Consider the following 25,579-nt stretch of genomic DNA (forward strand, 5'->3'; position numbering starts at 1 on the left):
CTGAAACTTAGTTGGACTTGTAGACTTTTGTTTGAGGTAGGAACACATCTACTTCTCTATTCTTGAAATACAAAGTTTGGCTATTAGCCACACCTGTTGACAATAACCTTGAGAGCAGAACTCTCTGGTCTAAATCTAGGTGGGACCTTTTTAGAGGTAGAAACACAATAACTTTAAAGGAATAGAGGCTAGTTCCAACTCTTTGACCTTTGATTAACACGGAAATAGGCTCACATTCTTGGGCCTCCACATGGAACCTCTCGGGAAAGGTAAAATCAATTTTCTACAGTGTAGTGGCACTGGGTACATGAACTATACTGCAGTGCAGGCCCCCTGCTAAGGAGCAGTTGGCCAATACAAAATGGACTCCATGTCCTTATGCAGGTGTTCTGTTTTGTTTTGATGTTTTTTTTGTCTTATTGTTTTTTATTTGTTTGTTATTAGCTTTTGGTTTTTGTTTGATGTGTTTATATACATATATAGAGTGATCATGAATTTGGGTAGGTAGGAATATGGGGAGGAGCTAGGAGAAAAACGAGCATGATAAAATATATTGTACATAATTTTTTAATTAAAAAGAAATTAGATCACCTTATTAGAAATTATATTAAAATATCATAGGTAAGAGATTCATTGGCCTTACCTGAATCCTGGACTAATTTGTATGGTCAAGGACACAGTGTCCTCATCAAGAGGACATTGACTAGGTAGGATAGGTGAAGAGGAATTTCCCTGGTCAGTAAAAAATATTGAATAAATTATTTATTGCATTTCAGCATCAAATGATTTGGACATGTTCTAACTCAAAAATCTTCCAGTTAGGCCAGACGATGGTGGTGCACGCCTTTAATCCCAGCACTTGGGAGGCAGAGACAGGCGGATCTCTGTAAGTTCAAGACCAGCCTGGTCTACAGAGCTAGTTCCAGGACAGGCTCCAAAGCCATAACCTGGTTTTGAAAAACCAAAAAAAAAAAAAAAAAACCTTCCAGTTCATCTAAAACCAAATCACACAGTCTCATTTTCAAGAAAGTAATTGTTGGCTTAAACAATATACCATATAATAATCTATAGCATTCAGAGTAGTTGCAGGAAAATGTCTGACACTCAGGCAGAATGATGGAAGTAGAATTATGGGATGTCCTGGCCAAAATGGCAAGGTCATCCATATGTGTAAGTTACTAGATAGATATATACACACACATGTTCTAGATAAATATTCATAGAGTTTACAAAGTATGTTGTGCTAAGTATTAGCCCTAGGAAATCCATTGACTTACAATTAAATCTAAAACTCTCAGAAACAAACTTTCTAAAGCCATTTGGATCTCTCAGTCTCTTTCTTTTCCTGGTGCCCTTTAGAAACATTTTTTCCATAATTATGAACTCTTTCGAACGGTACGAAAGGACACTTAGTGCTTGGGGTTATCTATGCTTCATACTTTACAAAGCCCATTCCCATGCATTATTTCATTAGCTCCTCTTATGTTATAATAAAATCCATATGCTTCATACATATTTATGAGTCTTTTCAGATAACCATTAAACAAATTTCTCTGCCAACACGGAACGCTTTTCAGTTTTATGTAACGATGAAATAAAATGACCCCCATCCCCACCTTGCTGCTGCTTCTTGTGGAGCTTTGACAACAGAGTGGCTAAGCTTCTGCCTTTGAGTGTTTCATAGTTAGTTACCCCCAAACAAAGGCAGTGCAGGCTTAGGCAGCTTACCATAATGCCATGGGAGATCTTTCTCTTTTATGGATGCCTTTCCCAAGGCCTATCCATTGTTTCCTAATTGCTTCCACAGTTGGTCTTTTTGCTCTGAGTGTGATTCTCCAGGCCAACAGGAGTTACCTGTTAGCCAAGATACTTCACTGAGATAGGAAAAGATTAAAAACAGGACAGTCTTTCAGGGAGGAGGATTACCTGGTATGAAGAGGGAGAATATATTTTTTCCCATTATTACTGGGATAAAGTTAGGATGCAACTGAGAAGACATTTAGTTTTAGACCCAACGAGGCTAAAATTCTATTTAGCCAAGGGCTTTCCCTCTCAAAATGAACCCCAAGGGGGGCATGCAAACAATATCACACAATGAGGAGATTTTAGTAAGTATTGAACATTTCAACAGCTTTATAGGGTAGAGATGGAATCTGTAAACTGTGTATGTTTGACATGTTTGTAGCCAGAAGAGCACCTCTGCAAATCAAGATCAGAAGCAGATCCATCATCTCAAGAACTTTATCCCACTTCCTATTAGTGAGAACCTCCCTGGTAAATGTGATATCTCTTTACATTTTGTCTTATATTCCTGCCCAGTGATATCCCACAAGATAGAAAGATGTTATAGGTATATGTTTCCCTGACCACTTAGTGGGGATGTAGGGTCTGCAGTCTAGCTTAGCTGAGGCTAGCTGTCCCATTCAGTCAATTCTACTCTCTTTTAGCCCCAGATGACTTCCCCTGAATATGCAGAGATACAGACAAATTTATCTTCAACCACTTTTTAAACTTTTGTAGGTTTGCTTGGTTATATCACAATCTTTCTTTTCTTCTGGGCTTCCTTCCAGACATTGTCTATAGAATTGGCTTCTAAATTTTAATTAAGAGTGCCTTTTGTTTGAGCCATAAATTAAAATGTTCAGAGTTTCTTCCTCTAGTGTCAGGTTCAAGGAAGGCAGCCAAATGTGAAGGGCTCAGGGAAGGGTAGATGCTCTGGGCTCTGCAAACCCCTCCCCTCATACTGTAGTGATTCATATTTAAAGTGGATTCATGAGATGCCGTAGCTAGAATCCATTTTGAACAGTAAGTCGGTAAGACAATAACAAACACATACCTGTAGCCCCCCTGCCCCAGTATAATGACACTTATCTAGGATTACACAGCTGTCAAATAGCAAAAATCATGTGAAATTTGATTGTTCTAAATTGGAATGTCAAGAACCTTCCACTTTCTGGCTCCTTCTGCTGGCCTTCTCTTTGGCTGTTTAAGGTGACAGGGTCAGAAATAGAGAAACTATAATATCAATTAAAAGTCTTTTGGGGTTTTGTCAGCATAGAATGATCGAGATAATATTATAGTGCTATATTATTTGTGTTTTAATAAATAAAGCTTGCCTGAAGATTAGGTAGTAAAGCAAGCACACTAGTCAGCCATACAGGCCGGTCCATGGTGGTACACACCTTTAGTTATAGGACTCAGGAGACAGAAGCAGATGGATGTCTGTGAGTTCAATGCTACTCTGGGCTACACAAGATCGATCCAGAAACATATCCAGGTGGTGGTGGCTCACACTTTTAATCGTAGTGTTTGGGAGTCACATACCTTTAATCCCAGCACTAGAGGGTGGAGACAAGAGTGATATGGCTGAGCAGAGAGAAGAATACAAAAAGGAAGACAGGAACTCACTGGGGTGTGGAGTCTGAAGATTTGTAGAAACAGAATCTCGCCCTTTCGGGTCTGAAGAATTGGTAGAAGTAGTGGTTGGCTGCTTTGCTTTTCTGATCTTCAGCTTGAACCCCAGTATCGGTCTCTGGGTTTTTATTATTCATGCTACATAAGATATTTCTGGCACTCTATAAATACTGCCATATCAAGTACTAAAATTGTTAATTCATATTTGTTGAATTCTTTCTGTAAGCCAAGAAATATTTGAAGTTCTCTGCATGGACCGACTTGTTTAATCATTCCAACGGTCTATTGCCGAGGAGCAGGTGCAGAAAAGTCAATTTTGCTGCCGTAATGAAGTTAGTGTCCAAGAACGAGCGTGCCTTTTGGAAGTGAACCTTTCTTATCACGGCTGACGGAGAACAAACGGCACAACGCTGTTGTGTGTAGCGTAGATTCTTTTCCCAGATGAAAGGGGGTTTGGAGGTGATATTTCTAGTGTGAGGTCAAATGATAAGCCTTATGAATAACTCCTTTAGATGACAGGCGTTTCATTAATACCTAGAGGAGAAAGAACAAAACAACCTCTGTAAACCAGAGACTTTATAGAAAATGAGAAATGAACCACTAGACCAAAGGGAGAATTCTCATAATATTAAAACTAGGCTCTTTTGTAAAAGAAGATACAGTAGTTCAGGACTCGGCACACTAAAGGTCATTTGCAACCGGCAAGCTTTGTGTTATACATATTTATTTTAGACAGTTCCCACCTACTTTCCTGACAGCGACTCTGTGGATTTGAATATAAGGAATGCTTTAATTTTTAAGGAAAAGTCATAACCTTTTTTCTTGTTGGATCATCTTTAAGAATGTAGGCAGAGTATGGGCATGCATTGTCTCCTCGAAAACTTGTTTCCTCCTCTACACAGCTCTACAGACTGTGACGGGGCCAGCATTAGCACTTCTGTTTTAAGACTCCAGTCCCCTGCCTCTGACTAAACTGATGCCTTCTCTCCGCAGTGTTTCCTACCTGGAGCCCCACAGTCACTTGCCTATTTTTGGTTTCTGTAATCAAAACACGAGCTAGGTTCAAGAAGGCACCTATTCCCAGAAGGCCTTGCATTCAGCACTTAACTGCAATCAACCAGAGAGCTGTGGCCCTCCGGCTGGGCGCGTGCTGGCTGACTTCAGAAGAAAGGGTCTCATCAACACAGCAGGCTCTGTTCTGCCTGTTGGGGCAGCACCCCGAAAGCCAGATAGCAAATGAGATTTTAGGGATCAAAACAATGTCTTTTTAAAACATATACTATCTTCAGCACTGTCTTAGGAGGAAGGTAGTTCAGAAGGTGAAGGTCCATGCATAGAATCAAATGTACTAAGTTCCCAGATTACATCATACACTCTTTTTTTCTCACTTTTCTTTTCTTTTTAGTATTATAATTATGCCATTTTCCCTTTCCCCTTTCTCCATCCAAACCCTCCCATATACTCCTCCCTTTTCTCTTTCAAATTTATGGCCTCCTTTTTTATTAATTGTTACATGTGTGTGTGTGTGTGTGTGTGTGTGCACATGCACACATTCCTAAATAGAGCCCACTCAGTCTATGTGTTATTAGTCAAATGTATATTTTTAGGGCTGACCAGTTGGCACTGAACAACTAAATGGTGTGTTCTTTCCTGAGGAAAACTATTTCTCCTACTCTCAGCATTCCTTAGTTGCCCTTAGCTCTGTAGGGTTGAGGCCTCAGGCTTTTCTCTCATCTACTTGGGTGTGTCTATTGTTACTGTACTTGTTCAGCTCACATCTGGGCAGTGAGACTTGCCGAATACAGCTTCTGACATTACTAGAAGCACAGTTTACCAGCAAACTCATGGGTTCTCTGACTCTTACAATCTTTCTCCCCCATCTATATTCTTCTCTGAGCCTTAGGTGCAGCAGTTGTAATGTAGCTGTATCCTTTGGGACTGGGATCCACAACTCTGCATTTTAATTGGTTGTGGATTTCTGTAATGGTCTCTGTTACAAAGAGAAGTTTCCTTGATGAGGGGTGAAGACTAGATTTACCTGTGGATATAAGGAGAAATGTTTAAAATATAGTTAGGGATTGTGCTGGTTTTGTAAAGTGATGTTTGTAGGTTCTCCTCCAAGATCCAAGACTCCACTGGCCCTGCATAGTTGGCTGGGTTTCAAGTACTAGGCCTGGTTTCCCTCTTGTTGAGTGGGTGGGCCTTACATCCAATTAGAGAGTTATTAGTTATTACCAAGGTGTGTACAAATGTTGCACCCTTAGGGTTTCCATGCCTTGCTGATTGTCTTTGTGGTTCACAGTTATTTATAGCTAAGTAGGACTGTTGGTTGCTACCCTCCTTTGGAAGCTTGCATGGAACCTTCTGGTATCATGAAAGCTAGTCTTCGGAAAGGAAGCATTTAGGTTAGCTATTCAGGTTGATTCTATCTCAGGGGCTTCTGGACCCTGTATCTTAAATGCATAGTGTCTTCAGGAATAGGGATTTACTATCCATCTCTGGGGAGTAAGCAAGAGCAATTGCGGAAGGCTGTATGTTTGGGGAGTCTCCTTGACAGACCTGACATATACTCAAAAAAGAGTTTCTCATGTCTGGTATTGGGTTTCCTTTTTAGGTGGTCTTTGCCTCTTGGAAGGAGCATTGCCAGATTGGGTGAGAAATTTTCTTTTAAATTATATATGTATATGTATACAAGGAATTATGTGTTATAGATTTTATTAGAAAATAGTTAATAATCTGATTCCTTGGTCTTTTTTCAGAAATCCTCATTTTTATTTTACCCTCCTTCTGAATTTACCTTCCTTACCTAAGATCTCCATTTTCCCACTTTCGTGCACTCTCTTTTAGGAATTTTCTTTAACTTAAACTAGCTAGCCTTGTTAGTATAATGGTTTCTGTCTCTTTGCTTTACAAAACCAACAGGAAAAAGTGTAGAACATAGCTATGAGGCAACAGAAACAGGTGATTTTCACTTCTTAGGGCAAGTTTATAGCTCAGCCCTTTAAATGCCATCCTGCTAACACATGATACCTATTGAAAAGCAAGAGTTGATTAACAGATATTTTCCAAATGCAACCGCAGGCATCTGAAATTTGTTTATATTATACCTATATTCCAAAGCTTAGAAATCAATACCTCAAGCAAAAACAAGCAAACTCCCCAATCATCTGGTGATGGAGAAGACATACAGGCTAACATATGTCTCCTCCCAACAGTTGGCTGGGCTGGTTCGTCCCTATTTTAATCATCTTATAAATGAATTAAACAAGACAAACAATGTAGTGTTTAAAGCCAAGATATAGTTCTGTTTTATAAGGAAATTTATAGCAACTAACTCTGGTATAAATACACAAACATGTCCCCTTAAATAAGTTAAAGGAAGATAATCTGGATGGGAGAAGTGGGGACACAGAGTTAAATAGTTTGGCAATAAAATGATGGTTCTTTCTGTTTTGAGTTTAGAGAGATGCAGAAGAGCACAGGGTCCTAGCAACATAATGACTGGCTTGGCTTTAAGGGAAGTAACAAGAGAAACTCTGAGACAGGGAATAGACACTGGTTTTAGCAGAGGCACTGTCGAGGATCCCAGTTCTTTCATGATTGCCTCCTGTTACACCTGTTACAGAGAAGCCCTATGCCACACTACATGGACAGTCCTTAGAGTCTCTGTAATACATAGCCGTCGCCTCACCCGATGCTGAAGCAGGAGTGCATCAGCTACTGTCCCTTGATCTTACTATAATGAGGTTAAGGCTGAGTAAAAGTGCGACCACATTGGCCATGCGTAGAAGTCACTGAACAAACATGTCTTAGTGATCAAGTCTAATGTAATTAAGGAAGCGTCTTCTTCCAGCTCAATGAAGTCCTTGTTCTCATCACAGAAGTTCGGTGTGCTACTCCACGTGAAACTCGGTCAAAATGCTCCGCCCTTGTTTAGAGACAGGACCCTGTAACTCTGTCCTAGTCAACAGCCAGCTAGACGTGCCTCTTCTAGTCACTGCGTTTAGAATGAAGGGTACAAGCTACCAGGCTTGCTAACACTTTCATTCTCTTTAAGCCAGTGTAGTTGACATTTATAAAATATTTAAGCTGGCCCATATATATTGAATACCTGTGATTAGATTTCACTTCTCACATTTACCAGATTAATAAACGAAACACACTAATTCTGGGGTATTCTGTGGCCCTGGGTGACAGACACAAGTATAGCTCTCAAGAGGTGCATAGCCTTGTAGAAACAACACCAGCTGCAGACTCAGAGTGTTAATTTTTAATTAAACTAGCTGGTTACACCTAAAGCTGAATCCCAGTCAGCCTGTGTCAAATGTCAATGTGCCATTGATAGACATCAAATTATCTAAAGATAAACTACAGGCACGCCATAATTTCCAAACCTGTTTACCAAGAGTTCCAGGTAAGACCCTCCTTTTTATGCCCTTGAGTCAGGTAAAAACACTAAAATAAAGAGGCGGTTAGAAGGACAGGTTAAGAATTGGAGCTGGATTCAAGGTCTAGAGTGCTAACTAGGCCTATAGGGTGTAATACATGTGCCCGCTGCTGTGGGAAACTCATGGGGAGTGCTACTTAGGTGGGGTAGGGCACAGGGAGTGCATGAGAGCTGTCTGTATTTCTGGATTAAATTTTGCTTCTTAAAAAAGTCCACTTAAAAACAAAAGCAAATCCAGAGCTGTATCTAAACTAGACTTCCAAAATGAGGTCATCCAGAGGATACGAGTCTATCATTCCAGTTACTGACTTTCTCATTTACCTTAGTTCTCTATGCCTTCAGCTTCTTCTTCTGTGGGATTCCAATAATAGCAAGTGCTATGTAAGAGCTACAATATTCAATTAATTAGTATTTCTAAAGCACTGAGAATTGCCCTTGCTATAGAAAGCTTTACTTTGTCAGTTAGAAATAGTGGGAACGTAACTAACTTGTTTGGCAGTCTGCTGTGCCGACTTCTGGCTTTAGAAACATGAAGTGTGTTGTTCAACTTTATTTATACTGAGAAAAAATGTGTTAGGAAACCCGATGCTGAATAGGCTTGGTTTTCTGATTCAATGGCATGAAACTTTAGTGTCTATCTGTAAGAGAGCGTCTTCAATGACATGGAAGTCAGATGACTCTGGGCCCTGGGAAAGCAGACAAAATGACAGTGGGTACAAATTATTTTTTCCAGTGTCTAGAGACCCAACACAAAGAGAGACGGTCTATGATCTGCCGTCTTGAACAGACACATAAACTTTCCTTTTTTAGGTGCTTTCCTGAAGTTTTCTTTTTAAATAGAATAAATATATGTATCACTTAAAATTCCCAGTAAAAGGGCTAATAAGAAGGCGCAATAGATAGGCAGAGACTGGCCAAGCCTGATGGCCTGTGTTCATGACCAGACCCCATAGGTGGGTGGGAAGTAAGTACTGACCCCTGTAAGCTGCCCCCTGACTTCCGCCTTCCTTGTCTTCACAGTAACATTGCAGTCCTCTCTCACACGTACTCTTGATTAAAGAGTCCTAATAAAATAGTGTTTCATTTATGGGTTAATGTTTTAATAATGCAATTCTGAAGGCCTGTTATTTTTAGGGGGCTATACGAAATATAACTTAATCGCCTAAATCATCATTACGTTTTTAAAAAAATCACACTTATTTATTTATGAGTGTATGTGTGTTGTGTGTACATGTGTGCGTGTACCTGTGCATATGCATGGGTATCATAGCATATGTGTGATGGTCAGAGGACAGCTTTTGAAGGCCAGTTCTCTTCTGCCATCATGTGAGACAAGGGGATGATCCGGCTTGGTGTCAAGGACCTTTACCCACGGAAACAAGTTGGCAGCCTTGGGGCTACTGTTAAATGGAATGAAATTAAAAATGAGTGAAATTCCAAAGCATGGTGGGAATTTTTTTCAAGACTATCCTCAGAAAGCTCTTTCTGCCTGAGCTATTGCCATTCTGACCCAAGGGTGCAAAGGTTGCCAAAGCAGATGTTCTACTGAGAGAAGCTGCTAGGATATCCCCATGGAAACAATTGTTTCATTTTACTAATGATATGTGTGAGCTCTGAGAGCAAAGAGTCAAGGTTGGGAGAAAGGAAGTGTGTTTCTTCTTTCCGAGGAAGGAGAACACCGTGGTAAGAGGGCGGTGCATTCTCTTAAGTTTCGTTTTTCCTCCTCTCAGTGTTCATTTTTGCTGTGTTGCTTTGCTTGCTTCAGAGACCTGGGAAAACCCATCGCTCAGGCCATTCAAGCAAGTCCTGGATGGAAGACTCAAAGGACCCAACCTGTAGAAGTGGCTGCCTTTGTCTCAGAGGAGCTGCCGGTTCAGGAAGGCATAGATGTCAGTATCCTCGAAGAAAATTCTAAGAAATCATTTATTAGTTTATCTATTTCTGTCCTTTATTGATGCCAGTTACATAAAAGTCAGAGAGTGTGGGATGGAAACAAAATTCCAATTTCATCCCTTGATAAGTTTCACCCACATGTGAGGCTGACAAAAATTAGATGGAAAAAAACAATTATTCTCTGCGTCTAATCAGTCTGTCCAAGGGGCCAGCAAAGCCCTGCCCCAGCAGAGGGCATTTCATGAACACACCAGAGATGGAAATGCATGCTCTACTGCCTAAACAGAAACTGACCATGTTAGGAATATTAATACAGACCTGATGACTACTCAGTAAATGAATAAGCAAAGGAAACTATTTCCGTCAAGGTTGTCAAAGAAGCCAGCTTGCAGTATCTGTCTGAGTGTACCACAGGAATCTGCTCGTTTCTGAGAGGCAGCAGAAAACACCCCGCAGGCCACCAGCTGTGAGGTCCCAACTTTGCTCACTGACCATTCACTTAGTGACTATTTATTAATCCTCCATTATATATGTGACGTGAGAAGCCTGTGACATAAAGACACAGGGTCCCTGCCGTGGCTGAAGAAGGAAACAACTTATAACTTCAGGTTGGATATTCCGGGCTTGTTGAGTGAAACCATCAAAGGGCTGTAGACAGTTAATGCTAATGTTTTTTGAGCACCGGTCACTCAGCTGCACTGAGCGTTCAAGGTATGTTCACTCATAATCTTCACGTGGAGGAAATCTCTGTTACCTAAAGGAAAGAAGTCTTAACAATACAATAGGACATTGTAAATATTTATCACAACAGAACTCAACCCCACATCTCAACTTTTGCAATACATCAATTAATAGAACTCATAGAAATCTCGAGTTGTCTGCATTGGGCACAGAGATCTGTTGCAAGGTTCTTCCAACACTCAGCCGCTTTCCAAGATTACAAGAACACTTAAGTTCCCTTTGATGGCAGTTCGTGCTCCTTCTGTAGAGAGAGCAGGGCAGGCCATAGAATCTGTGCCTATGGCAAGAGAGATGTACTTTTATCACACTTCCCTTCCAGTTTGGACAGGAATCCAGGCTGAGGCCTCTGTAACTCCATCTGCCAAGAATTCCCACTTCTCAGATCCACCTCCTCCACTCCCATTTTATGGTTACCATGGTACCCTGTATATCAGTCTGCCATTATTGCCTCATGGATGCAGTAGCTGATTAAGACCTGGGCACCTGACCCTGTCTGGACCCAGCACAGAGTTGGTATGATTTAAGATTGGCTACATGTCCACTAAACTGACCAATTGTTGCTTTTCTTACTAATTACAAACTGGAACTGACAAAATAAGATATTCTCTATCTGGTTTACAAGACTGTAAAATATAAACCCAGTATCTCTTACTTGGGATCCCTCACTTATATATTTATATAGTTATGAGCTCAATAAGAGGGAGAAGGAAGAAAACACTAAGGGCAGGTTCAGGCTGCCATGGCAACTCCCTTGGTCTTTATGCGGACTTAGGTCTATGCTGTCATATGAATCAGGAAAAGAGGATTCTATTCGGTCTCACAAAGCAAGGAACCCTACATGAGACTCACCTGAACTTCTGCTTTAATTTCCTTGACTCATTTCAAGATCGTGAAGATGAATGACTGAGTCCACTCCCACCCCCTGCCCCGGTTTGTTTTGATCATGACTGACAACCTGGAGTGTGGCTAGATATGACCACTCTGCTTCTGGGATCTCCCTCTGTCCATAGCAGGAAAACCACAATGGCCCCAAGAAAAGTCACCATCCCATCCCTTAGTGTCAGCTGTCGGCACCCTCTCCTGCCCACTGGTTGATGAGCACTCACTGTGTGTTGAGTGTAATGATTCACATCTGGAAAACATCATCTCTTCATTTCCTTTAGTTCTTGCAAGCGCCCTCTAAGATGAGATGATATAAAACCATTCCATTTCCGAGAAAAGCTAATTTGCTGTAGATGACAAAAGCACAGACGAGTGAGGCATGACTAAGCTTAGACTTGGCAGTAGGGCAGTGCCACAGCAGGCTCTGGCTGCTCTCACTCCTCACGCAATGTGCAGGAGTACTGGGCATCTCACAGCCTCAAGTTTTAATTTTCCCAGGATATCAGATGCTACAACAACAGTAGTCGGTTTCCATCCATGCATCACCCCTCGCATCTCCACTGCCATCTGCAGTTGAGAGGACTATTTGAGCTTGTCTGCTTGAGGTACTGGTCTTCTTCAATCATGATGAACATGATTGGGTTCATTATGTGCCCAACTGATGTGGGATTCCTCTCTGTATGCTGTGAATACCATTGGTTAATAAAGAAACTGTCTTGGGCCTGCACAGGGAATCGAAGGTAGATGGAGAAAACTAAACTGAATGCTGGGAGGAAGAAGGCACAGTCAGAAAGAAGCCAGGTAGCCCTGTCAGAGACAGACACTGGAACTTTACCCAGTAAACCACAGCCACATAGCCATACACAGATTAATAGAAATGGGTTAAATTAATATGCAAGACTTAGCCAATAAGAAACTAGAGCTAATGGGCCAAGCAGTGATTTAAACAACATAGTTTCTGCACAATTAATTCAGAGCTGAGCAGCTGGAAATGAAAAAGCAGTCTTATAACAACACCCTATAGGTCTTCCTGGGCCAGGCTGCTCTTCACAGTCAGGAATAGCCTCTTGGGATTCGGGTAAAGCCAATTGTACTCCATTCGTATCTGACTGCGTTGAACAGCATCTCCCTTCAGCTCCTCAATGGCTTAACTCTGTGTTGTTTGTTACAAGTTAAAGAAAAAAAAAAAAACCTTACTAAGACTAAGAAAGAGTTGTTGAGCCAAATATCTACTTTGAATGTGTTTTCACTGAAGTTACAAACATCCCCATTGAAAAACATAGAAGTAGTTTGATTTTCTGAGTCAAGAGCAGTTAATTGCTTCAATTCTGTGGTTTCCAGGCATGGGATTGCCACCTAGATCCAAAGCTCACATGGCAGATGGAGAGGGGGAGAAAGAGCAGTCAGTTCATAAAAGGGGTGAGATGTAGCTCTGTGGCCTGGGCCTTTCTCTCAGGCTCAGTGATTTGGCCTGAGCCTCCCTGAAATCACTCGTGTCTGCTGCTGGATGTCTTCCCAGCCCCACAGAATGGGCTCTTCTGGTATCCTCTGGCCCTTCATGAAGGGTATATGTTCTTTACTTTGCTTCGTCTGTCTGGATCCTTTCCTTCTCCAAATTACCCAGGTACCAATTTACCTTCACCTTCCAGGGATCATGCTGATACATCTAATTAGCCAAATGCTTTTTCTGCTTTGTTAAAATGTCAGCGCCAAGCAGGAAAATATTACTAACAGCAAATCCTCTATAAACTCTTAAACTGTGTCCCACACCCCCAATCTCAGCTTTGGCACAAAATCACACAAACACGATGCAGCCAGTGCTAAATTACACAGGAGCTGGGAATCCAGACCTCAATTTTTCTTTGCTTTTACTCCACAACATTTTTTTTAAAACCTGTCTTCAGACCAATCTGGCTTTTTCATCAATCCTGCTACATGGTAGAGAATAGAAATAACTACCACTCTATCCAATGCATTGCTACTGAGGCGACTCTAAGAAAAGGTTCAAGCAAAAGATCAAATTATTAAAAACGAAGAGCCAAGATGACAATTATTGTCCCTTCCCTTATTCCATTCCCCATGCTTTCACAAAGACTGGCACAGCATATTTTATTTCATCCTGTCTTACTCCCAATATTGAGCTTCAGAAATCTGGTTTGTTTATGTCACTTTAGACTTGGGAAATGTTACATGAAAAGGGCAGAGCTGATTATTAAACACGGCCAACAGAGGTGATCCCACGTCTATGGTGAAGCTTGAAGGGAGAGGTAGATGGCCTCGGGATGTGAGCACGCTTCCCAGCTGTCCTAGTTTGATTTCTATTGCTAGGATAAAACATCTGATCAAGGGCAACTTGGGGAAAAGGGGATTATTGGACTTACACTTCCATGTTATAATCCATCTTTGAGAGATGTCAGGGCAGAAACTAGAGGCAGGAACTGAAGCAGAGACCATGGAAGAGTGCTGCCTACTGACTTCCCCGCTTTGCTCAGTTTGCTTTATTATACAACCCAACACCATTTGGCCAGGGATGACACTGCCCACAGTGGGCTAGGCCCTCCCATGTTAGTTTAATTAGAAAAGGCCCTCGCAGACATGCCCTGAGGTCAATATGATGGAGGCAATTCCTCATATCAGGTTCCCTTTTCCAATGACTCTAGCTTGTGTGACGTTGACAAAAACTAACCAGGATACTAGCACTGGAGTCCCTCAATGGGACCCTTCCTACGGAGAGGAATGAGAGTCACCTGAGGTCCCCAAAAAAGGCCAGAATGAAAGAACCAGTAAGGAGTTATTTTTGACCAAACTCTCACCTAACCCTTGAACAGTCCTAGACAAGGAGCTTATGTCTGTGTCTGTGGGTCCTTTCCTCTCAGCAGAGGTAAGAGAGCCCCCCAGTTTGGGAGTGAGGAGAGGTGGTCAGGGAGCAGGGGCACAACTCAGCTTGAAGTTTCCTGGCCAAACTGGACAGCTTGAAAAAAAAATATGCTTCTATTTGATATTTAGACATGTATGGTTTCTATATCTTTAATATTTAAGAAATTGTTCACAAATGTTTTATAGGTAGACTGAAAGAATGCAAAATAGGCAAAATGTACCATATCATACATTTACATATATGATAATATAATATATATACAATCTTTATAAATATATATTATGCCTTTGAAGGAATTTTAGTTTTAAGTATTAAAAATAAAGTCTTTAAAACCAAGAACACAGAAGAATGACTGAATTATACAAAAGTACTAGATGTTAAAAAATGAAATAACTCATTCAACTGTATTTTCATCTTATTGCTCTAGATACCATAAAAAGCTTTCCATTTCAAAAAGATTCCGGGAACTCAAACAGCTTTTAGTAAAATGTCTTGTCTATATCCTGTCTGGAAGCATGGTTTCCACTGATATTGAAGTATTTCATCAACTGGCTCACAATTGTATTTGTCAACAGTAAAACGATCAAATAAACAAATAAAAAACAAAACACAACTCTTACTTCAAAGAGGATAAAAGATAATTTATTCTGAACCCAGATATGAGTGTCCACCACCTGGGAATCATAGACTCAGTTTGCCCCCAACTCTATGATCCGATATAGTAACAGTTTCATAAAAATTTTAATAATGGAGCAGAGAAAATAATAAATCAAGACTTTTTTCAAATGCATAGCTGCAAATATGAGGTAAGTGGGGTGTGGAAATGGTGGGACATCTCAGCTGAAGGCCTCAAGCACCACCTGCCAGCATCCTTGCCTTTGGTGGTGTGGAGACCAGGCATCTCTACACTTTCCAAAGCATTCATCTTGCAGTCACAGAGATATTAGGCCACTTATGGGGTACTGGGTTGCTTTTTAAGTTGCTATAATAAAATACTGACCAAAAGCAACTTACGGAGGAAAGAGTTTATTTGGCTTACAGGCTACAGTCCATCTCTGATAGAAAACAAGTAAGGAGCCTGGATGCAGGAACCAAAGCTGGAACCATTGTGGAATCATGCTTACTGACTTGATCAGAAATTTTTCTTATACGGTCCAGTTTCACCTTTCCTAAAGATCTACAGTGCACTAGCCCTTCCCACAATGATTAATAATAATAATAATAATAATATGAAGTCTCACAGTCATGCCCAGAAGGCAATATGATAGAGATAACTCCTCAGTGATTAGCCTTCACAGATGGAGAATAAAGGGCCATCAAAATGATCCAAGATGATTTGGTTCGGAACTCGCAACATCCCAGCCTCTCCTCAGCATTGAAGTTCTAACCAGTCAAGAAGCCTTGTGGTCATGACTTCTTTTTAGGAACTCTGTCCACATACTTTAAAAAAAAAATCAGGATTATTATGGTGTATCAATATTCATAAATTTACTTATGATTCTAGTCTCACACCCAGATATAGTTGTGCCTCTATAATCTGTTAGGTCACTAAGAATAATTATATTTCTCTAGGCCTTCACTAGGTGATATTTGATCTGGAATCAGTGTAGAGTTTTTTCAAGAAGAGAGGTGTCTACCTGACCATATCATGATGGTTTTCAACTTGTGGGTCACAGCCCTCTTGAGGTCACACATCAGATATTTTGCATATCAGATATTTACATTAGGATTCATAATAGTAGAAAAATTGCAGTTATGAAGTAGCAATGAAAATAATTTTATAGTTGAGGGTCACCACAACATGAGGAACTGTATTAAAGGGTCTCCACCTTAGGAAGGTTGAGAACCATTGCCCTACAAATAGATATTAAGAATGGGCACAAAATATTTATTTGCAATTATCATGGTTAATTTTTAACTGAAGATTCATCATACAATGGAGGATATGAGTTTTTTTTCTTTTTCTTTTTTTGGCCTTCCTCTTCCCTCAGTTCTTCCTCCTCTGCGTATTATGCTGCTAATCCTCTTGCCATCCTTCCTTTGGGCCAAGAGAAGGATAATTCCATGTTACAGCTGATATTACATATATTTTAGCACTAATAGTCCAAAAATATTAGATGCTGACCACTTCTCAAAGTGATGGACTTTGCTTCTATAAAGTTCCCTCCTTGCTGGGAAGAAAAAGAGAGAGAAAAAGAGGTAAAGATACACCTTTAAAATTTTAAGGAACAAAACTGCATTATATTTTACTTTTAAATTAATATCCAAATGCACCGCTTCCCCCTTCTCTTTCCTCTCTTCCATGCCCCTCCTACTCCTTCTCAGGTTTATGGCCTCTTCTTCACGGTATTGTTTTATGCATATAGATTTATCTATTATGCATGAATACAAAAATAAAACTTGCTGAGTCTATTGAATCTATTTAGTTGCTTGTGTGCATGTGATTTTGAGGCTGATCACGGGTATTAGATTACCAGTAGGGGGCTCATCCCTCAGAGAGGCTAATTCTCCCTCTTTCAGCAGTCATTAGTTGCCTGAAGTATTTTTGTTGGGGGTTGGGACTGCACAAGGCTGGCTCCCTTCCTCCCCCTCCCCCCACACTGCCATGCTGTATTAGCATGTCTGTTGGTACTGTGACGTCATTCAGGTCTCATTTAGGCAGCTATATTGTTGCAGTATCATGAGTGTAACTTCCCTGGCATTTCTAGCAGACACACTCTCACGGCAGACTTCTTAGTCTTCTAGCTCTTTTAGGCTTCTCATTTCCTCTTCCATGAGATTCTGGATCCTTATTCGTAAGAGTTATGTTGTAGATGGACCCGTTGGTGTTGGGCTCCCCAGGATGGGTTGATCTCTTCATAATGATCCCTTGTGGTTTTCTGTAATGGTCTCTGTCTGCTGCAAAGAGAAGCTTCATTGATGGGTGATGGGAGTTACACAAACCCAAGGGTGGAAGGTAAATTTTAGAATGCAGTCAGGGATTATGCTGGCTTACTTAGTACAGTGGCAGTAGTAGGCTATCCTCTAAGATCCAGTAACCCCCTTGCCCTGAGTAGTCAACTAGGTTCTCAGTACCAGGCATGATTTCCCTCCTGTTGGGTCTCCTTTAAGTCCAATTAAAGAGCTGTTGCTTAGAACAAAGGTGTGAATGCCACCATTGCGCCCTTAGGGATCTCTTGCCTTGCTGGTCACTGCAGTTTATGTGTGTCACAGCTGGCCCGGACTATTGGTTGCCTTCACCCCTTAGCAGTTCACACAGTACCTTTGCGCACTATGAAAGCTAGTCCTCAGGAGGAATGCTTTCTGCTTAGACTCCAGTCTCCAGTCTTGTGTCTGGTGTGTGGTGTTGTCAGCAATTGGAACTTACTTTCGCCCTCTGAGAGCAACCAAGAACAACAGCCATGCTGTTCCCTACAAAAACTTTAGATTTTCTCACCAAAACCCCAACCAGGACCAGGCACACCAGAACTCATTCAAGTTGTTTGTCAAGGTAGTCAAGTGGTCCCGTACGACAAAAAACAAAACATTTTTTTTTAAAAAAACAAAAACACAGAACCCTCTCATTTCAAATCTGGTTCTTCAGAAACTTTAAGCAGTTTTTTAATTCATAAATATTTTGCCAAGATTCGCATTTTAAATTTAAAATGAAAGCATAGGTCTGTATTTTCAAATTTCATACATCTTGTCTGATTCCTTTGAAGAATGTCTGCATTGTCTGTAGAGAACTTACTTGTTCTCAGAGCACAGCTCTTGCCAAGTCCTTAAGTCTTCCAGTTTCCGTGGTACAGAATCACCTTGTGCTGAGTTGATGGTCCTAGCTATATACTTGTGCGTGAAGGCATTGTTATCAGCACTTTCTCGGGGATAAGAGCCAAAGTCATTTAATTAAAACAAGTGTGTACACATTTAAATGGGTAATTTCTTATCTTCTGCTGTTTAAATGGAGCACAGGGATGATGATAAGACCCGAGTTTAAGCATTGACTCTGGGCAAGTGGTTTTCCGTCTGAATGCCAGTTTGCTTATCATGCTAATGGAATTAATAATCATGATCTGCTGATAGCCAAAAGGAACGGGAATGGTAAAAGTTAAAGGGAAAGCAGACACCACAAGGTAAAGGAAAAGGTGTCCTGAGCGTGGAGAGTAGGGATGGAAGGTGGTGCTGGGGGCATGGGCAAAGAACTTGTATGAAAACCATCACCATGTACAATGAATACACATCAATATTTTTAAATCATCACTGGAAGAAAAGCTTCATTTTTAAAAGCCCATACTTTGCCTTGTGTCATGAAGGACATTTCCACAGGACAATGCTGTACATGCATAGCAGCTGTGTGAGGACCCGGATGCCCTGGCATTACAGCCTTCACTAGCCACTAGTGTCAAGGCCTTGGCTGTTTAGTTATCACTGCTTTCCACACAGTAGAAAGAGTGCATCTGCCTTAGCATTGTCATAAAAGCCTCATTTGTCTTTGGAGAGCAGGCACAGAGTTCCATGGAGCCCACCGCAGGAAGTACTAGTTTAGATGACTCCCTTAAGAGGGGCGGGAGATTTCCAAGCAGGTAGAAGGGCAAATCTAGAAACTAAGAACTTCATAGGTTGTTTTGTTAATTGCTGTATTTTGTCTTTTAAATGTTTTAGAAAAATCTGGATCACCGGGCTGTGGTGGCTCATGCCTTAATCCCAGCACTTGGGAGGCAGAGACAGACAAACTTCTGTGAGTTTGAGGTCAGCTTTGTCTACAAAGCAGCGAGTTCAAGGACAGTCAAGGCTACACAAAGAAATCTTGTCTCAAAAAAAAAAAAAAAAAAGGAAAAAGGAAAAACGAAGAAGAGGTCTGGACATGTGACCCTAGCTGGCCTTGACCTATTAATCATCTTGTTTCTGCCTCTCAAACTCTGAAATTACAGATGTGTATTACCTGGGTATTTGTCTGAGGTTTGGTTAAATTGGTTAATCATAGTCAGGGAACTAATCATGTTAAGAATCATAGTCATAAAGTTAGTCATGACAGCACCTGTTTCATAATTCCAGGTATTGAATAGGCTGAGGCAGTAGGATCCCGAGTTTGAGGACAGCTTGGGCAATTTAGAAAAATTCTGTCTCAAAATAAAATGTTAAAAAGAAGGATCTGGGGACACAGTTTATTTAGTGGTAAGAGTGTTTGTCTGCCATCCATGAGGTCTTGGGTTTGAGGTCTAACACTGGAAAAAAATGTAAATGTTTTTAAAGATTGAAAGGGAGATGAAGGGATGGCTAATCTTGCTTGAAGAGAACTTCTTTTGTTTGGATTTTGCTACACATTACTGCTAGAAAAATAAGAAAGAACTGTAGGCAATAATTCCAGTGATACAGGAGGGATTGACGGTGCCTAGGGTGAATCACCCAGCCTTAATTGTGTCATTGCTGTCCCAATTTCCAGCAGAGGACAGTGAAGCACATGGAATATAAAGGAACCTGGTCAAGCTTATGCATCGAGTAATGGTAGACCTAAGATTCAAACCACGGATACTTAGCCCCTCAGGCCACCTGAACTGTTTCCAGTGCATACATGGCTATGACTTAAATTTTACAGCAGGTATAGACAGTGATTACTGATAACTGAGTAAAGATTCTTAAGCTCTAGACAAATAGCAAATCCATGGAAGAGATTAGAGGCAAACATGCACAGTGCTGGACAAACACCAAAGTGCCTTATGGCAGTTTAGGTGTTTTCTTTCTTGTATAACATTTAGGTTCTCAGAGCACATGGAAGCCCTGTGCAAATACACCAGCGTGTGGACATAGGACATCGGACACTTTTCCGGGACCTTGAACTAAAACATCAACTTAGATTCTGACTTGTTTTGGAACTTTCAGTAATCATAGTGTGTTTGTAAAGAATTCTGATTTATCCCAGTTGTGTGGCTGCTGACTAATCCTGAAGTCATCAGTATTTGGGCACTTGCTATCAGACCACTTCAGTCTGACAAGTGGAAGGCAGGGGATGTGAACTCAGACTATAGCCTGTTACAGTTGCTCATATATTTGTTGGGTTTCAGACTGGATAATCCTCACCAACTTTTCCTAATTTAGCACTCTGCATTTCAACCTTAAAGGAGATTCTAATTAATAGTATAACTAGTTTTGACAATTTTTCCACATTATTTCAAGACACTTCCCATATCTAATTGATTCTTGACACATAGTTGGGACTCTAAGGATATTTGTTGAATGAGTAATTGGAAGATAAAAAAACATAACAACCATCATACTATAGGCAATTTAGCACACACCAGGCATCACTATTTCTTTTCAAATTAAATCCTCTTACATCTCTTAGGACTGCCATCTTAGATAATAGAGCCAACGTTAAAAGGTAAAATCATGAGACAATGTGTGTGTAGATACAGGTGTTCAGTTCTGGACAAGCCCCTACTGTGTAAACCTAACTGATCAGAATATGGTGTGGATGCACCAAGCATATAACTATCCACCCCTTACTCTTCTTTTCCTCATACAGCCCTAGTTAAGCTTTTGGCCTTAAATTTTTTTTTTTACTGACTCAATAGACAGTATATGCTCTATAGCATCCCAAATATCTCGTTAAAATAAAAAGTCGATTTTATTTTTTTATTGAATTGTTGAAGCACACAAAGAAAGGTGAAAAAAAAACCAAAACAACAACAAAACCACTGTTGTAGCAGTAAAGGTGGAAGGAGAGAGTTGACAAATGGTTAGCAATGGGGAGAGCCAGCGAACAAAGGAAAGCACAGGAGGCTGAGGAACTAGAGATGAAAGACTCCTTGGGATTAGTTTAGATTAGATTAAGACTAAAAGTAAAACAATGAAAGCAACAAGACCCCAGACCCTTTCTTTTCTACCTCCAGCATTGTCATGAATCTAGAAAATTCCTACTTCCTCAACCTACAAGTCTGAAGAGTTATAAAGGGTAGAACAGAGTATAAAGAGTTATAAAGAGTATAAATAGTTCTTTTGATTAGAACTTGCTCCTCCTAAAGATGGGAAACATATGAATATGATGATAGCTACTGAAATTTACACCAAATATTTACTTTGTTTAGCCAGTTTAATTGCCAAAAGGAGTGATGGCTACTCTTGATTGTCAACTTGACCACATCTGTAATTAACTAAAGCCCCAAAATGGAGGGCACACCTGTGAGGGATATTTGCTTAATTTAAATTAGGAAGACCCACTTCTAATCAGGATATTTGAAGTAGGAAGACATGCTTTTAATCCAGACCTTTTGATCTGGGAAAAGACTTACCTCTAATATGGATCTTGATGTTGGAAGGCACCTTTTAATGTAGATCATCTGAGCTGTGGAAACCCACCTATAAGTTGGAAGCCTATTTAAGGACAGAGAAGAAGGAAGCTTTTGCTCTTTGCCTGCTTGCTCTTTCCTTGCTAGCAAGTCCATTCCTTCACTGGCCTTAGAGCCTCCTGTTTTGGGATTCTAGCAAAAATTGAAGACCAGTTGAGACATCCAGCCTCGTGGACTGAGCAACTACTGGGTTCTTGGACTTGCCATTCACAGGCAGCCATTGCTGGATTAGCTAATAAATCATACACACACACACATGATTGTATAAGATCTGATCTATAGGATCATTCTATAAGATCTGTTACTCTAGAGAACCCTGACAAATACACAAAGCAGTCAGTGGTCACTAGGTAGGATGCGGAGAGCAGCATACTGTTAATTTAGTATATTTCATACCCAAAGTCTATAGTAAAAGAAATACAAATTGCAGTGAAAAGTAAGCAAATAAGTAATCTAAGAAGATTTCAGGATCATGTATTTTTTAATCTATGCATTTATTTGTAAGAGTGTGTGGCGTGGCGGTGGTGTCTGCCCTAATGCATAGATGTGCACCTCTGCATATGTTCAGGTACCAGAAGAGGATACTAAATCCCAAATAACTATAGTTATGGGGAACTGTGAGCCACAAAATATGAGTACTGGGATTCAAACTCGGGTTCTCTGCAAGAGTGCCAAATCATTCTTAACTGCTGAGTCATCTCCAAACACAGAGCCCTGCATTTTCAGATTAATGGATACTGCTGATTATTCCGTACAAAGGATAAAAAGAGACCCACATTTTGAAATGTTACTGTGAATTTAAGAATTTTGGCAATGAAGAGATATAGTAAAGACAGTCCTGTACTAGAGGATGAGAATTTGAAAGCTTTGCATTTCTCAATAGCTGGTATTGAAACAGACCCATGTCTTTGTATTTAAGAAGAAAAAATAATTTTCTATAGAATTTTATATGCAGAGAATTAATTTAAATCTGAGAAAAGTTACACAAAAGAAATAGAAAATTTCATGTATGTATATTCTCACAAAGCAGAGCAATTAGTGATATGGATATAAGTAGGAAAATTAATAATCAGACACATTTGAAATCATTGCCTCTGAGAAGTATGAAATGGGCAAAGGCTTGGGCACAGGAGGACTATTATGTTTAATTTTATTTTAAATAAAAATTCCTATGTCTATTTTCCTCTTGAAATTATGTGCATATACATCATTGATTAAAATAGAAAAGCTGAAAGAACTAGAAAAAAATAAGGATCAACCCACAATAAAACTCCAACAAATTATAATACAATAGACTAAATTTTAGAGCAAATAACCCAATCAAGGATGGTTTCATAGGATGTCCCCCAATTCAGAGACTGGAAAATAATGACTGCCAGAGTTCTCAACTCCATGAGATGTTAAACCTTAAGGCTACAGTAGATAGGACAAATTTGCTCCTGTTTTATCAGGAGCAGAGTCCTTTTCTATGCACTGTGCCTCACATACTTGTGTCTGTTGTTTCTCAGTCCTTTCTCCCTTCTCCCATCTCCACTTCCGAAGCAGACAAAGTACAAGGTCTGTGGTTATGACCTTGACTATTAACAGGAGCATACATAGGGGGCTCTCCCCTTGCTAAATTTGGATTCTTTCATTTACTCTGTTATTAGAGTCATTAGCCATACGAATCAGACGAAGTCTACAATACTGCCAGGTGTAGGCGTCCTTGTTTGGTATAATCTATCTGAAAACACAATTAGTATTCTACACCATATATAGTGAGAATTCTAATTCTATGAACATTTTAGCTAGAGAGATGAGAAGAGGTATATTTACATTTTCCAGTGTAAGGTGATTTTGATCATTTATTGGCTTTCTGCTGAAAAAGCAAAATCTGTCCTTGGCCTAATTAGGTTGGGAGGTTCACTGAACAGGGCAACATGTGTTCTGTGATGTCCAAATATTCTTCTTGAACTCTTATTGTTTAGAACCTAAGGAAACTTAGGTTACATTTACTTTCAGTGAAGTGTTGTAAAGCACGATTCACTCATATCCATCATTCCAGTGCATAGTTAAAATCATCTGATATCAAAATTTCTATGACGACGCAGTTATTTGTTGGGACTTGGAGGTAAGTTTGAAATAAAGCAAAGAGAGATATAGTGATATTAATTGTAATAGACCTAAACTGTAATGTTTTAGGTATTAGAATTCTCTTATACCATTAATAACTAGGTGAATGAATGCTAGATCAGGAATCAGATGACACCTCTTTGTGAGAAAGGCTCATTCTTTGATGCTAACTCTAGTTTGGGGGCATATATGATTTCAAATAATATCTAAATATTGGCCATTAATTTAAAACTGTGTTCATATTGGCACTGAATGGGAGTTTTTTCCCTAGCTGCTAGCCCTTCTCAGCATTTTCATTTTTCTCACACTTTGAAAGTAATGCACAAGACAAACTCGCAGAGGGAATGAGCTGATGTTTTATTCATTGAAATTTGTTATTAACTTCATATTGGATGCCTTTCAATGTACATTACAGATACTTGTGAAACAACTATTTTTTTTCTAAAATTACAGATCGAAAATAAGTTCAATCTGCCTTTGTTCTTTTCCTACATCATGATGCTAATTCACTGAAGAGGCACGAGATGGGGCAAGGAAGACATTTTCATTGTCAGCAGCAAACGGAGTGGCTCTACTGGAGAGGGAAAAAGAAGAGGGGAAGAGGCTGAGAATTATTCTGCTGAGAAAGAATATCCATGCAGGTGGTGGTCGTGTGTGAAGGCGCACACTTCTTTCAGGGAAACACAAGTGGAGTTCTGGGAGTCCTTTCAACCCTCCCCCAGACGTTCACCACAGCCTGTATGAATCATATACACATTGCAACCATTCAGCTTCCTCTGTCCACAAGGTTAGGGTGACCATCAGAATCCAGGATTATCTCACAAGGAAGGAGAACGTGTGTGAAAACTACTGGTTAGGTTCGGTAGGTATTCTATATATCATCTGATTCTAACGGTTAATTCTCTGATAACGAGAAAATTATTTGACTCTAGGCTCTCAGGATCAGAGGGTAGCATGAGCTCGTCAGTTCCCTCCTTCCTCCCTCCTCTTACATCACATGGAACATTGTCGTTCATACCATAGCAGATGGAGTTCATTTGGTACTTGGAATGTCAAAGTATTTGGAAGCATTTTCATTTGGTTCAGCATTATTCAGAATTGAATGAAAGAATATTTTAACATAATTTTTATTGATTCTTTGCACCCTAATCTCACTCATATCTCAGTCCCTCTGTATCTGCCCTTCACCATTGTAGCACCCCAAAAAGAAAATTTAAAAAGAAATAAAAATAGAATATGAAAATAAAAAGCAGTAATAGTAATTAAAAACACACACACACACAACAAAGCTGGAGCTCCCTCACAATTTTACCTTTAGAAAAATAAGGTGAAAGAAATTGCCATGAACATGCGACAAGATTAAGAAGTGTAGTAGATGTCTATATTTGTTCTTCATGCCTCTCACTCTTTCCCAGTGGAGGATAACCTGGTCTCATCCCCACACATAGTCATTCATCAAGAGGGCTTACCTTACCACGGTGATAGGCATCTGACTTAGGCTGGTCAGTGAGGACATCCTATCCATGATGGGACAGAAGTGGGGGTACATAACCTAGAACCAGCCTGCATACTTTAAATCAGCCTTCCTAGTGCTGTGACCCTTTAATACAGCTCCTCACATTGAGGTGACCCCAAACCATAAAATTATTTCATTGCTATTTCATAACTGTAATTTTGCTACAGTGATGAATCTTTCCTTTTTTTGTATTTTTTTTAATGTGTGTGAGTGTTTTCTTTGCATGTATGTCTGTACACCATGTGTATGCCCTGAAGCCCTCAGAGGCTAGAAGATGGTTCTGATCTCCTGGAACTGTAGTTACAGACGAATGTGAGCCATTATGTGGTCATGTGGGTGCTGGGAATAGAACCAGGGTCCTCTGGAAGAGC

The 25,579-nt window shown here is 40.1% G+C and overlaps 1 long non-coding RNA gene across 1 annotated transcript; it reads left to right on the plus strand.

The window, feature by feature from the left end:
* LOC126492981 (uncharacterized) lies at nucleotides 1-24,851 on the plus strand. Its single transcript, XR_007589729.1, has 4 exons — nucleotides 1-36; nucleotides 6,029-6,066; nucleotides 9,627-9,750; nucleotides 24,146-24,851. It is a non-coding gene; the product is annotated as an uncharacterized lncRNA (long non-coding RNA).
* Nucleotides 24,852-25,579: the final 728 nt, after the last annotated feature.

Source organism: Alexandromys fortis, unplaced genomic scaffold (assembly GCF_014885135.2).
Source record: "Alexandromys fortis isolate MF-2015 unplaced genomic scaffold, M_Fortis_MF-2015_v1.1 scaffold_328, whole genome shotgun sequence".
In the NCBI taxonomy this organism is placed as follows: Eukaryota; Metazoa; Chordata; class Mammalia; order Rodentia; family Cricetidae; genus Alexandromys; species Alexandromys fortis.